This window comes from Siphateles boraxobius, unplaced genomic scaffold, assembly GCF_051911475.1.
Source record: "Siphateles boraxobius isolate OS27281-9 unplaced genomic scaffold, OSU_SipBor_1 41, whole genome shotgun sequence".
Lineage (NCBI taxonomy): Eukaryota > Metazoa > Chordata > Actinopteri > Cypriniformes > Leuciscidae > Siphateles > Siphateles boraxobius.
In genome coordinates, this window is record NW_027509042.1 from 9,487,962 (window position 1) to 9,502,073 (window position 14,112).

A 14,112-nucleotide genomic window follows, 5' to 3' on the forward strand; every position below is an offset into this window, starting at 1 on the left:
ATGACTTATTAGTATGCCCCAAACAGGCCTTATCACACTCCATCAATTGAATGCCGGAGTCCTGATCTGCGTCAGCGTCTCTCAGTGGACACGCTGCATACCAGGGTCAGGAGGATTTCTGAAAGTCAACACGCTTATAAAATAGTGTCGACCAAGGAAGGACATCAACAGTCAGTCACGGAAATTACATAACTTATGTCAGACGATAACATGTTTTCATAACTTAGAATTTAAAGTAATGCATTGGCAAAATTTTGTGGTTACTTTTAAATTTAGGTATGTTTTTTTATTATGAACAAACTAAGAACATGTGTTTTGCTCTCGAAATATGTTGCTAGTCTGTCTGTGATATGGAGAGGATTAGAATATGACAAGTCATTTAAATGGACTATAATAGTTCAAAGTTAAAGGTATAGCGGAGGATCTTACCGAATTTTAGAGAAGACCCGCCCTCTCCAATTTTTTTAAAATGCACATACGCAACACTCTATTTGCTCCCGAGAGGGAACGCCTATTAAATGTGTTGAGTGACCGAGGACTCAAGACATGATATGCAATGGAGAAGTAGCTTGTTGCATTTGTGTAATAAATACTATGGTGAACACATTGTAATTATCGAAAATGAACACACAAGGTTTTAGAATATTTCAGCGTGATACCATTTACCATTTGGTCATAAGGGTGCTTTAGACAAATTGAGATGTTTACCGTGTCTACGCGGTGCATGACTTGTGCCAGGGCTAGCATCGCTAATCATAGCTTACATTAACTTTTACTAGCAGTGATTTTAAATGGATTTCTCCAAATAGCATGACAAACTTTACCTGTCTAGTAGAATCTTCGCGACTGCGGCATCAGTGGAAGTCCAAGCTGTGCTTTTAGCGCACGCCAGCGTGTGAAATATTCACCCAAAATCACTCTGGTCTTGTTTCTATATTCTGCGGCCTTTCTCTTCTTTTCATACACTTCGTATAAATTTTTTCTCTTTCGACCCTCAGCCATTTTCAAAGGAATAGATGAAACCGTAACTCATCACACATAATACACCTGAAAGTGCGCATGCGCAGAAAGCCACTACATAGGGACGAGCACGTACGACGGCCTTACGTAAACATATCACCAGAATGATTGACACTTAGGTGGACCAAAAGTATAGGCTACCCACCCGGAAAAAGAAAATCCTCCGCTATACCTTTAAGTAATGGATGCTATAACAAAGAAAAATCCTGTGTGTTAAGATCACCAAATCATCATATAGACTGACAATGTGCTATCAATCGACTGCGCTAAATCGCCCACTTTGCTGTCACTCATAACACCCAGCAGTGGAATGTCTTCAATGTGTCAAAAGGTCAGCTTCAAGAGGAATAAATCACTCCATGCTACAGCAACCTTCATGTTTGTCATCCCCACTGGTATCTCACCATCACTCATTTGTTTGGACGTCACGGAACCTCAAATATCCCATGTGGCCATTGAAGGAAAATGGTTTGTTCGACTCTGATAATCTAACATCTTATTAAACAATGGCCACCAGACCTAAATATAAGTCATTGAAAGGAAAGGATGTTGTGCAAAGTGAATGGTGTTTTATTACATGGCAAGTTCATTTGATTTAATCCCTTTGCATGTTATGTTCTAAACAAAATTTCTGCCTCCACCACCTTTAGTGATAATATGCATAAGCCAGCCCAGCTGCCTCACATAGCAAGTAGGTTCAAAGAATCCCTGTCGCAGTGCTGAGAGAAATCTTGCTGAGACTACAAAGAGCAGTAAATTAAACCTGTCAGTGGAATCTCTAGTTAAATCTCAAGACGCTTCCTGCTGTACACAGTGGCAAAGTCACTGAATGGAGTTCGCTTGTCGATTTCAATTTTAAACAAATTTACCCAAACAGCTCGTGTGGAATGACATGCACAGATTGCTCAGCATAAAAAAAATTCCTCAAACAAGTCTATATGATACTCGTGCGAATCAAAGCTTAATGTGCAAGTGCTTCCTGGCATGTAATACGGCTCATAATTGGGATAATAACACCATCACTACCACAGCAACATCCTAAAATCTCTTTTGGCCAGCAAACAGGAGCTCAGAATATGACTTCAGTCACCTTAGATAATCACTGTTTTGAGCTTCAAAAACAGTCTGGCTTCTTCAATAGAAAATAGCAGGACCTGGCTGACCCTATGAGATGTATTTTTCTGACTGCACTGTTTATTTACAGCAAAGCTCACTCATTATTCTCAGTGGTTGCAGTGGAGGGAACAGGCCTGGTCTTCTTCTAGAAATTTTAAACAACTCCTTTAGTTTTCAAACAACAATCAGTTGCATAAGAGTCGGAAAAAAGCATACTTTTTGCTTGTCGAAGATTTTATAAATGTTCTTAGAGCTGTTTTCCTTTCTAAAGAACCAAATCATTATTTTTACAGCGTGTCTCCTCTATTAGCGTTATGATTTGTATTGGCTCGTTATCATTGAACAGTGAGCCTGGTTTTCATTATCATCCCTGGCACAAACCCACCATAATTTAATTTTCAAATTTTATTCCATTTGGCAGGTATAATTGGTTAAAACAAAAAAGATGCTAAGAAAGTATCTGGAAATGGTCAGCCGTCCCATAATAAACAAATAAATGGGAAAATTAATTACATTAAAAATAATTGAAGATACACAGGCCAGAGGGTTTATTTATTTGTAAAATATGTGGTTTGTGCTGTACAAAATACAAAGCAGATGAAATAATGAAGTGAGGAAGAGATATGTTCGTCTGAATGTATATGAAAAAAAAAAGTTATGAAAAATACTTATGAAAAAGTATTTAAAAAAAAGAAATGGCAAAATATTTAATGGTCTACAAAGGGTCTTAACCAACAGAAAATTTGCAAGAATTTCACAAATACTGTAGATAGTGTAACTTCACATGGAATAGCTTTTCCCTTTTGTTTTCTTTAAATGTTTAAGCCGTGTGTTAACTTGCAAACAGCTTTTTACATGAAGAAGAGTCAATGCTGTTCCATCCACTCAATGTTAATGGCTTCAAACAGTTCACAAGTATTTGAAAAATGTCTCCAGGTTAGTTTGAGTTTTATGTGAGACTAAATATTCACTATAGCGTTTAAATCTGGACTCTGACCAGGCCATACATGAGCCTGATGGACTTGTTCTCAAGCCACTTCTTGGTTGTCTTTGCAATTTGAGCAGGAGCATTTTCTTTTTGAAAAATTACATCTGATCATTTGTCTTTAGATAACAACTGTCCATTAGCGAAAAGAAAGCCATTCTGCAATATTATCCTGTAATCCAAAGCATTAAATGACTTTTTCCAGGGAAGTAGCTCACCAATACCAGCAGCTTAAAAGTCTCCCCACACAGTGCCACCTCATCCTCTGTGCTTCAATGTGGTAGAGATGCATCTAATATTATATTTCTCATCAGAATTTTGAAGAGGCCATTCTGGAGCATCACCATGCAACTCATGTTTCACTGTGATTTATCACTCCACAACTCTGCCTGAACCACTCAGAATCAAACTTCCCATAATCTGCCAAAAACTTTCTGTCTTCTTGATGTTTTTTTTTTTTCTGAGACAGCAATGGATTTTTAAGTAGCCTATAATAGCCTAGTGCATTTGCTTACATTTTGCAATTTCCTGACCAATAATTTGAGGTTAAGACAATTAAAAGCTTGTGTGTAGCCATTTTGGGCTTGACGAATATTGTAGCACTAGAAGAAATAGAAATTCAATTCAATTTATTTGTAGCACTTTTCATAATACATGTCATTTCAAATCAGCTTTACAGAAAATGCAATTTAGAGTTATCAGAGGTGACAAAATAATGTCAATATGTCAGAAATGTACAGTTCTAAGGTAATACAAATTATGCAGTTAGCTAAAATTAGATGTATTCCTCTTAACCTTCGCCAGTGCGTCGGCGCACTGAAGCGTTTTTTTTTATTTAGTTCAAATTTACTATCAGATTACCTTGACAAACTATACATCATTAAAAATATATAAGACTCAAGATTCAGTATTTGACCACTATTGTATTTGGAGAAACTTATAGTGCCAGTTATGTCTTAATTTGTGTCAGGAGTTATGAAATGAAAAAATAAAGTCGATACCTTTAATATGAATTATGAGCGTCAGCTCAAAAATACATCTCATAGGGTCCATTCATAAAAAACACTCCGTGTGTCGTCATGACAGCGATTCCAAAACAACGTCCCTCAGGGCTTTAGCTCAAAAATGTGCAGACTTGGAGAAATATTGATATATATTCTCATAGATTCACATCATATTTCTATAGACAGGAATAATATTTATTGAATTTATACCCAAATGCGTCTATGTAATCATTATGATCGCTTTTTACTGAGATGTGCTGTGTTTTCAATTCATAGCATGCAGATAAAGATGTTTTGAAGACAATAAACATGATTGCAAAGATTTACATTTATTCATTTAGCTGACGCTTTTATCCAAAGCGACGTACAACTGCTATATTTCAGAGGTCGCACGCCTCTGGAGCAACTAGGTTAAGTGTCTTGCTCAGGGACACATTGGTGTCTCACAGTGCATTCGAACCCGGGTCTCTCACACCAAAGGCACGTGTCTTGTCCACTGCGCCATCACCACCATCCACTGCGCCATCAATGATATTTCAGTTACCTGTGTTCTTCAAGCCATGCCAGGTATTTCATAATAATAGATTATATTTATAATGTAATGCTAATCGATATAGATTTCATCATCGTGCAGAACACTATAAATAATACAATTTCTGTCGGATTTTTTTTTATCTGATGCCAAATTAGATCACAGAAGATTATTTAAAACACTCGACTTGCGTTATAAAGTAAGTTTGGAGCACAAACATGGTTTTAATCTCATAAATGGTCGTGTATTGATGGTGTGCTAAGCTAACATGCTAGCTAGCCCAGGTGCACCTGCCACCAGCAGTTATTGTTTTATGTTTTTTTTTTCTAAATAGGAATGCTTACTGAAAGGTTTCAGTGCATTTGATACCAGTTTCAAATATTTAGTGAGAACTTTGATAAAAGAAATTAGGGTTTGAAACCCTATGAATAGCCTGTGAATAGCCAGTCGTTAGTAGCTATAATGCAGACAAAAGAAATGCATATTCAGAGCCATAACCAGTCTGGAGAGGTGTGAATGTGTGCAGGGGGAGACTACTGAATGGGGCTCGTTTGCACCACAAAATAATAGAGACAACAGACTGAATAGATGACTCAGAAGATGACTAAACATCAGTTTGCATTTTACAGTCTAATCAAAATAAAGTAATTTGACATGATCTTGAAAAACATTTAACTAAATACAGAGTTTTAGACTTATAATTTTCAGATTTTAAATATAAAATGGTGACACATATGGCTTTAGCTGCAGTGCATGTCTAGATTGCTCCAGGGCCAACTTCAATTTTATTTTCATGAAGATGTTTCATAAAAATAAATTTCTAATAACTTTACAAAACTTTGAAGCTATACAAAAAATGTCATTATGACAATAATTAATTCTACATTTACAATAAACTACCAGGTGTCAGCTTTCAAATGAGATCATACTTGTGCTTTTAGTGCAAAAGGTTCATGAACTGTATCTGTTTCAGTTTGGGTATGTCATTTCTGGGGATTTTTCAAAAGTGGGCTTGCAGCTTAACAGGTTAAGGCAGAAACCATGAGAATACTAAAGCAATTATTACAAATTGTGATCATAATGAATACAAAATTCAGAGAATGTGTCTGCTGTACGTTGATTTAGAGTTAAAGGGTTAGTTCACCCAAAAATGAAAAATATGTCATTAATGACTCACCCTCATGTCGTTCCAAGCCCGTAAGACATCCATTCATCTTCGGAACACAGTTTAAGATATTTTAGATTCAGTTCGAGAGCTTTTTGTCCCTCCAAAAATAACAAAAACGACGACTTTATTCAGCATTGTATTCTCTTCTGGTTCTGTTGTCAATCCGCGTTCATGAGTCCGCTGACGTAACGAGCTGACGGGTTATCTGGTGCGCCCGAGCTTCGTTTACAGTCTGAGGGAGACGCACGCTGTAAACAAAACAATCTTTGCAAACATGTCTAAGGATTTTGACACAGGGGAAGACTTGCATTTTTTTTTACCAGACATATTTATTTGAACCCGAATACACGGACGCACCAGATAACACGTCAGCAGCGTCTTACGTCATCAGCGTCACTGGCCTCGTGAACGCGGATTGACAACAGAGCCGGAAGAGAATACAATGCTGAATAAAGTCATCGTTTTTGTTATTTTTGGAACAAAATGTATTTTCGATGCTTCAAAAAAATTCTAACTAACCCCCTGAGGTCACGTGGACTACTTTGATGATGTCTTTATTACATTTCTGGACAAGGACAGTATACCGTACATAGATTTTCAATGGAGGGACAAAAAGCTCTCGGACTGAATCTAAAATATCTTAAACTGTGTTCCGAAGATGAACGGAGGTCTTACGGGCTTGGAACGACATGAGGGTGAGTCATTAATGACATAATTTTCATTTTTGGGTGAACTAAACCCTTTAAGCACAAATGTATAATGAATCACTGTTAATTCAAGAGTAAACACATCTGTTCAAATGTTTGTGTTTTATATATATATATATATATATATATATATATATATATATATATATATACGTCAATAAATATCTATCTATCTATCTATTTATCTATCTATCTATCTAAAATAATCCCCTAAAGGACTAATGCTGTTTTGGTAATCAACACAAAAAGATGCAGAGACGTCAAAGAAAGGTAAATATTGTTTTACATAAGGTTGGTCCAAAGTCAACCTTACAGCCATTGGAAACTAAGTTACTGCTGATGAGTGGTTGGCCTTTCATGGATCATTGCTATACCTATTCGATAGCCATGTGAGAGTGTCTGTTCTATATCAACATAATCATTATAATATACAGAGCATGTATCTAGGGCCACTAAATGTACCATTACACTGGTAAAAGAAAAAAAACAACAACATTTTATTTACGTCTATTATGTTACATTGTACATTGATACATTTTATGTAAATCCTTTATGGGTACATTGCTTATCTGATAATAAACTGAATGCAGAGAATTAAATTAAATAAAGTCCCTGAGGGTGTCTGACTTTGTATTTACCTTCACACAGACAGATGTGTACACACAGTAAGAGAGAGAGATAGACAAAAAGACAAAGACACAAAACAGGGAAGTTAAGAGAGAACACGTTGGCGCTCACGCTATCGAAATGCATCAGTTTCCTTGAAGTCAAAGCTAATGTAGAAGGCTAGAGACGGGATTTCCATTTTTCTAATGGAAAAAAGTGCCTCAAATTGTCTTTGTGTTGATTCTATATTTAGACTTACAGAGTGGGATCAAAATCATAGCAAAATTTGTATAACTGTTACAGATTAATAATGTTAAACGCACACAAACACATGCATGGGCAGTATGCTTGAAAAATAAGATGAACAATGTGGTTGTAGAATCATAACCATAGAGGAAACATTTCCATTTCCACTAGCCAGAAAGGTTTCTTGGCAGACACATTTGACCAGTGCAGATCCTTATTTGAAACGTAAATGATTCACACATGTTCTAGGATATTTTGTAGTGTTGACAAAAATGAAGAAAGAAAATAACCAACATTAAACATACTGGTGATCATTGGTGATAACTAACTGAAAATATGCAGTGATTCAGATTTGACAAACTTGCCCATTATAAAATGCAAAACCTTTCTAGGAATTGTGATGAGGACTAGCTCGCTAAACCCCAAGACTTCCAAAAAGAACAAGGTTCAGAACGGGATTTTTTTTACTGTTTGTGCTATAAGTATTATAGCCTACACCTATGCAGAATATAGCTACATTCAGTAATTAGTCATGTAAAATGAAAAGGATATATATTCTAATAATATTTCTAATAATAATAAAATTCATTGAGGACTTATCAGTTAAAAACTCTTAAAGGTAACTTTTGGCCCTCAAGCGGTTAAAAAAAAAACTGCATGCATTTTGCAGAAGAAGATAGTTTTGGTTGTTCTTTGGCTCTGTGTGACTGTGTAGATAAATATGACCCTTCACAATAGATAATGCTTTACAATGGCCTCAGATAGAGAGCTACATCTGGCAATTTAATTGTTCAATAAAATACCTTACTCACCTATTAAGTAATAAAAACACCATTTCCGCGTCACTTTTACGACTTTTCTAATCCCTCAGTTCTCGCCATCTCCGAAAAGCTAAGCCAATGTTTATCCTCATTTTATTACGAGCTCCGTCACGTTCTCTTTTTACCAGTAGACTCTCTTCTGTTTTTTTAAAAAATGGGTGATTCCCTGGAGTTTGGAGATATAGAGCTCCATGTCAACTTTTCTCACTCGTTTTGAGAACTAACCTCTGCCACTCCCACACCACACACACGTCAAAGTAGCCAGAGCAACTTTTCTCAATTTACAGATATGACAAAACACGCACCGGCGAGTGTGTTTGTGCATATGTACATAATTTCCCGCAAGAATCGTCTTGTCAGGTCTAAAATAGAAACACTTATAACAGGCTTAACATAGTAAATCAGGGTGGGATAAGACAAAAACTCATTTTGGAAGAAGGAATGATGATGTATTGACTCAAATTTTGTCCATTTTGAACAAAAATAAAGTTACATTATGTACCTTTAAGGTACGTTTACAGATTCAAATAATGTATTAAGCAAAATTAGGGCTCTTGAATAGTGTTATGCAGAGGGTTAAAATAAAAATATTTTGCTTTATTACTTGTTTTTTATTCTGTGTGGGGCATGTTTGCTAAACGATAGCGCACATGCAAATGCTAATGAAAACAATCATGATAAGCACACCTAAATCTTGGCATGCATGAAGTGTTGCATTCTGGGGGTTTTGGCAGCGTACACTTCAAGGCTGACAGAGAAAACAAGTTCACTCTTTATTAACATAGACAAGCATGACAAGATATCAGATGTTTAGATATAAATTCAAGACAGGCCTGAAACATCAAAATGAAATATTTGGAGGCCAGTGTTGAGATTCCCTTTAAATCACCAGTAAATGAAATGAACACAGTACAGTTCAGACTCCGCTAAGTATTTCTAAACAGTGCAGCACTATAGCTGTTTATGGAGTGAGATAGCATCACTTTCCAGAGTCTCACTGCTCTCAAGGGTTAGTTTTCTTTTTGTTCTGACAGCACCTAGATAAGATGAAAATAACACGAATGTGGTTTATAAATAGAAGATGTGAGGGCCTATTCTCAAATGAAATTGGATACGGTCATATTTTAGTATTTCTATAAGAAAAGGCATAAAGTAAATGAAGACGTCTCATCCAGAGAGATCTTCAGATCAATCCGGACTCTCTGAAAATGGGACTTGGAAATTGCCAAAGCCATTGAATTCGGAATTGCAATTCAGAGCATTTTCCCGCAAGCGCTAGATGAGGAATAAGAAAACATCTGTACATTTATTATGAGATGTAAAATACCTCTGCATCAGATTTCATTATAAACAAAATGAAAGAAAAGAAAATTCCAAGGAAATAGAGCATACATCATTTTCATACACATTGTATTATTCAGGGCTTTAATTTGTGATATAAAAGGGATGTTTCAAAAACAATAAAATCCAATTATGAAGAAAAAACAAGAGATTAGCGATGGTATACACCCACAGAATTGTTAAAAGTACCAACCTCTTTCAAAGAAGAGCAAATCCCAGCCTACAACATCTCATTTACTTCAAACAAATGTAATCTTCTTAGTAAACAAAATTAGCTTATTAGCTTGTCAGAGAAAGAGAGAGAAAGGCTGAGAAAGAGACCAAAGATGTATACTGATACAGAGAAAGCCTGGGGTCTAACTTTATCTTTATAACAAATCAATCCTTTGTTTCTAATGAAGAAACTTTCCACTTATCTTATTTTGTAATATATATCCAAACTGCACATTTTCTCTACGTTTGATAGAACATTTTGCAAATCTGAGGCTGTTCTCTGTAGTCCTTCAAAGAAACACCTACCTGGTATCTGCAAGAGTCATTTTCAAAGAAAGCTAAAACTTTATATTTAGTAAAACTTTGGACTGATTTACGGAGCCAGTGCATGACATGCAACCAAAAATATATTTATTGTGCCCATGAATAAAGAATTTGTTTCCTAGTTTAAGTAAATCGTGGCCATGTACAATTTTGTTACCTCGTTTTAATTCAAATCAAGATGAGGGAACGAATTAGTACAACATGGCCATGATTTACTAAAATGAGGGAACTCATTTTGAAGCTGCATTCAAAATCCATCTGGCTCAAAGATTTGAGAAGGTCACGTGCCCTCTCGGTTTGAATGGGCATGACGCTTCTGGAGTACTGAGTATACGCCTTTCAAACACTTGATATAGCCTATATTGCATGACAATAAAATATATGTGACAAACAAGAAACAGCACAATTTAAAAACCCTTTGGGGGCATTGTGAGTGGGGCATGCATGAAATATTTCTCAACATCTTACATTTTGTCCTCTTGGTCATTCGATGTTCTCAGCCTCACCTATCCCTCTATTTTCTGGTCCTCCTGATAGCTGCAGTGTTATGGCCAGACAGTGAAGCTCAGGGCTACAAAGCAGCAAATCTGTCCTGAAATGTCCTGAGGATCACACAGAAATAGAAAGAACCATTTTTGAGTCAGACTGGCATGCAACGTAAGCTGGGTTGGCAAATCGGTCGGAATTAAATTAGTTCAGGTCACTTACTCGCTCACTGAACAGCGGGTTATCATGTCTCGAAATGAGCTGAGGATCATTATGTGTTCATTTTGAAAACATTTAGCTTTTGAAATGATTAAAAATGCTAATTTGTAAGAGGGTCCCACTTTACCTACTCTTTAATCTACCAACCCGATCTCATTAAATGAGTCTCCATAGCACGCATTGTATTTATCGTGCAATTTATACGCATATGATACGCACTGTAAACCCCTTGGGTAGGATTAGTGGTGTGTATTACTTTGTATAAAGTGCATATCATATGCACACAAAAACTATGCATCATGCACATAAAATCAATTTCCGCGTATAAATTGCACAAAAAAATACAATGCGTGCTAGAGACGCATTTCATGAGATCAGGCTGTAAACATTTAAATTAATAATTTGATACAATGCACTTATTGTGCACATGTTTTTACAAGTAGCCTACTTATTTAAAAAAAAAATACTTGCATGTAATTACAGCTGTATTCATTTCTGTAATTAAATCTAAATAATTAATTCCCTTAATCCTTTACCCAACCTAACCTTACCCAAATCCCCCCTCAACATCAGCAAAAGTGTTTTGCAATGCAATGAACACAAGTGTACAACACATAAAATAGTGTACTACTGTTGTATGTAAACACACAGTTAAAGACATCTAATATAAAGTGTGACCAAGCAGGATTTTGTTATTATGAATGGTATTTTAACACCAAAAGTATCAATTATCATTTAGCATGCCTCCCTCAGGCTATATGTGTTCATATGCACACTTAAACACAAGAAACGTGTTGTATCCTTGACTGACCTCGTCATGAACCGTATTTTATGCTCAGCCTGATGAAATGTGTGTGCAGCATTCAGACAAGAGGACTGACACGTTCACATTTGGTATGCACCCATTGACACATGCTGCTGCATAGCTGACAGAGTCAACAAACATGCATGAGAGAATGTGTGAGAGACAGTAGCCACAAGTGAGAGTCACAAACAAATAGACCTAGGAAGAGCACTGTGACCTTCTGGGAAGGACCATGTTTGGCTATATAAATTTGAAAGCTGCACAGCCGTAATGAGAGTGGGGAAAAGTGAAGGGCAGTTCTTAAAATTCACCTCCATTCACCACTGAATCTCTTGAGTTCTCTCATCCCTTCTAAAAAATTCTACATAGACCAAAAAAAATATTCACTGGAGTGTCTGGAGCCAACAGTGATGGTAAGAGACGAAGAGAAAACGAAACAGGACTTCAATGAATCTCAATTCAGGTGCAACAATAATTAATCCCAGAGAGTATAGGGGAAAAGCCAATGTTGGGGACATAAACCATTGAAACCTGCACTGTGTCCCGCAGGGTGAGCACTTGACTGATTAAATGATGCAGAGGCAGGAAGGGATAACGAGTTCAAACTAAAGTGTATTTGGATTGGCTTTAGCAATGGTTCTATTTTCAATTGTGTTGTAAATTCTGATTTTTTTTTGGCTCTCAGTGCTTGGGGCAAATCAGTGGCAGTATGGCTCCCTATATAAATATACACTGCTATAATATGCTTTCATACATTTCATATAACTGTTTTCATATAATTTCAAATGAATTTATCCCTGTGATGGAAAATCTAAAGTTTCAGCAGCATTTACAGCAGTCTTCAGAGTCACATGATTCTTCAGAAATAATTATAATATGCTGATTTTTGTGACCAAGAAACATGTAGCCTATTATTATTATGAATGTTGAACCCCGTGATCCCCCCCCCCCCCCCAGGATTCTTCATTTAACAACAAAAATGAAATGTTTTGTTTTTTGATCTTTTAATATTAAATCTGTCTTTACTGTTTCTTTAATTTCTCTATTTAATTTGACCTTGCTGAATAAATTCATTTAAAAAAATCTTACAGACTCCAAACTTTTTATAGTTTATAGCTATTTTATTTAGTTTGATTCCTTCTAAGAGTAATGATATATTGTCACTGCATGGATCAAGGCAACAAATAATAATTCAGCAATACATTATAGGGACATTGATTAGGAATTACTCCCATCTAGCGGTGAAATTGTATTTTACATTCAAACGAATTTTGCTCTCCAGCGCCTCGCTTTTTCAAATGCGTGTTGCATCTACGGTAGCGGTTATGTACCAAAAAGCTATGACAGGATGTCTTCTAATAGCACTTCGTCGAGTTCTCCTTCGGGTGAACAGGTTTGTTATTTCAAACAAACTGCAACTTGACACAACGAAGAAACAAATGTTACAGTATGAATAATAACAGTGCAATGTAGCCTTTTACAGTTGCCGGGGCAGTGAAGCGCCTCTCACTGCTCTGCTCCTCCGTTTCTGCTGCTTTCAGTTACGTGACGCTGGCTCTGAACGAAAACGCGTTGTGGAAATGTGTTGGCCTAGTACTTTTTGACCCTCTCTGCTATTATAGTTTTTCAAGATGCCGGAACGACGTGGAAGCCTCCGTGGACCTACCCGTCACATGTATATAAAGATAATAAATTCTTCGTTTTCGAGGATAAGTCAGATAATTGGCAGAGGTATTTGTACACCATTGAGGACATATTTATGAATAAAAATATTGATTTTAGATAATAAAATACCTAAAAAACTACACATTGTCCCTTTAATTGCATTAAAAAAAACATAAGAGTAATTAGTTTGTTTTTTCTTGGAAGTGTTACCATGAAATCAACTCCGAACGCCTAAATACATCAGGGCATTGATCAATGATTTTAATAAAAGCACTTATGTGTTAGACAGAAATCTGAATGCTTCTCTGGCTAACCTCACCTCAAGCATCAAGTCAGACTCTGCTCTGAAAAGTAAATATTAGACTCTCTGAAACTTCATCAACTACTGCATCTTTTCAATTCTCTCCTTACTAAAAAATACTATTGACCAAAAAAATTATTGAGATCATGCATGTCTGGTCCCTAAAGACTAATGTGTGTTTGAAAGGCAAACAACAGGTAAGCAACAACAGCATTAGATTCTCTGAAATTGTCAAGAGGACACTCCTCACCGCACTTTATATGTCTTCAATCACACCTGCACCCTGACTGAACAAAACAACTGCGAAAAAAATACACATTATAAGTCTGTCGGGTACATGAAAAGATGCAACACTATAGATTTCCGCTCGTCTTATTGTAGATTTTTTGTTTTACATGTGATCCAAGGAAAAGTTAATCTGCAATAGATTAAACCACAATAATAGCCCAACGTGAAACCAATCATTCAAATAATGTTTAGTTATAGAAATCTCTTGGGAACATCGCTTCAATGTACAATGACCTATAACGTGAGACGGAAGATGATTGCAAGC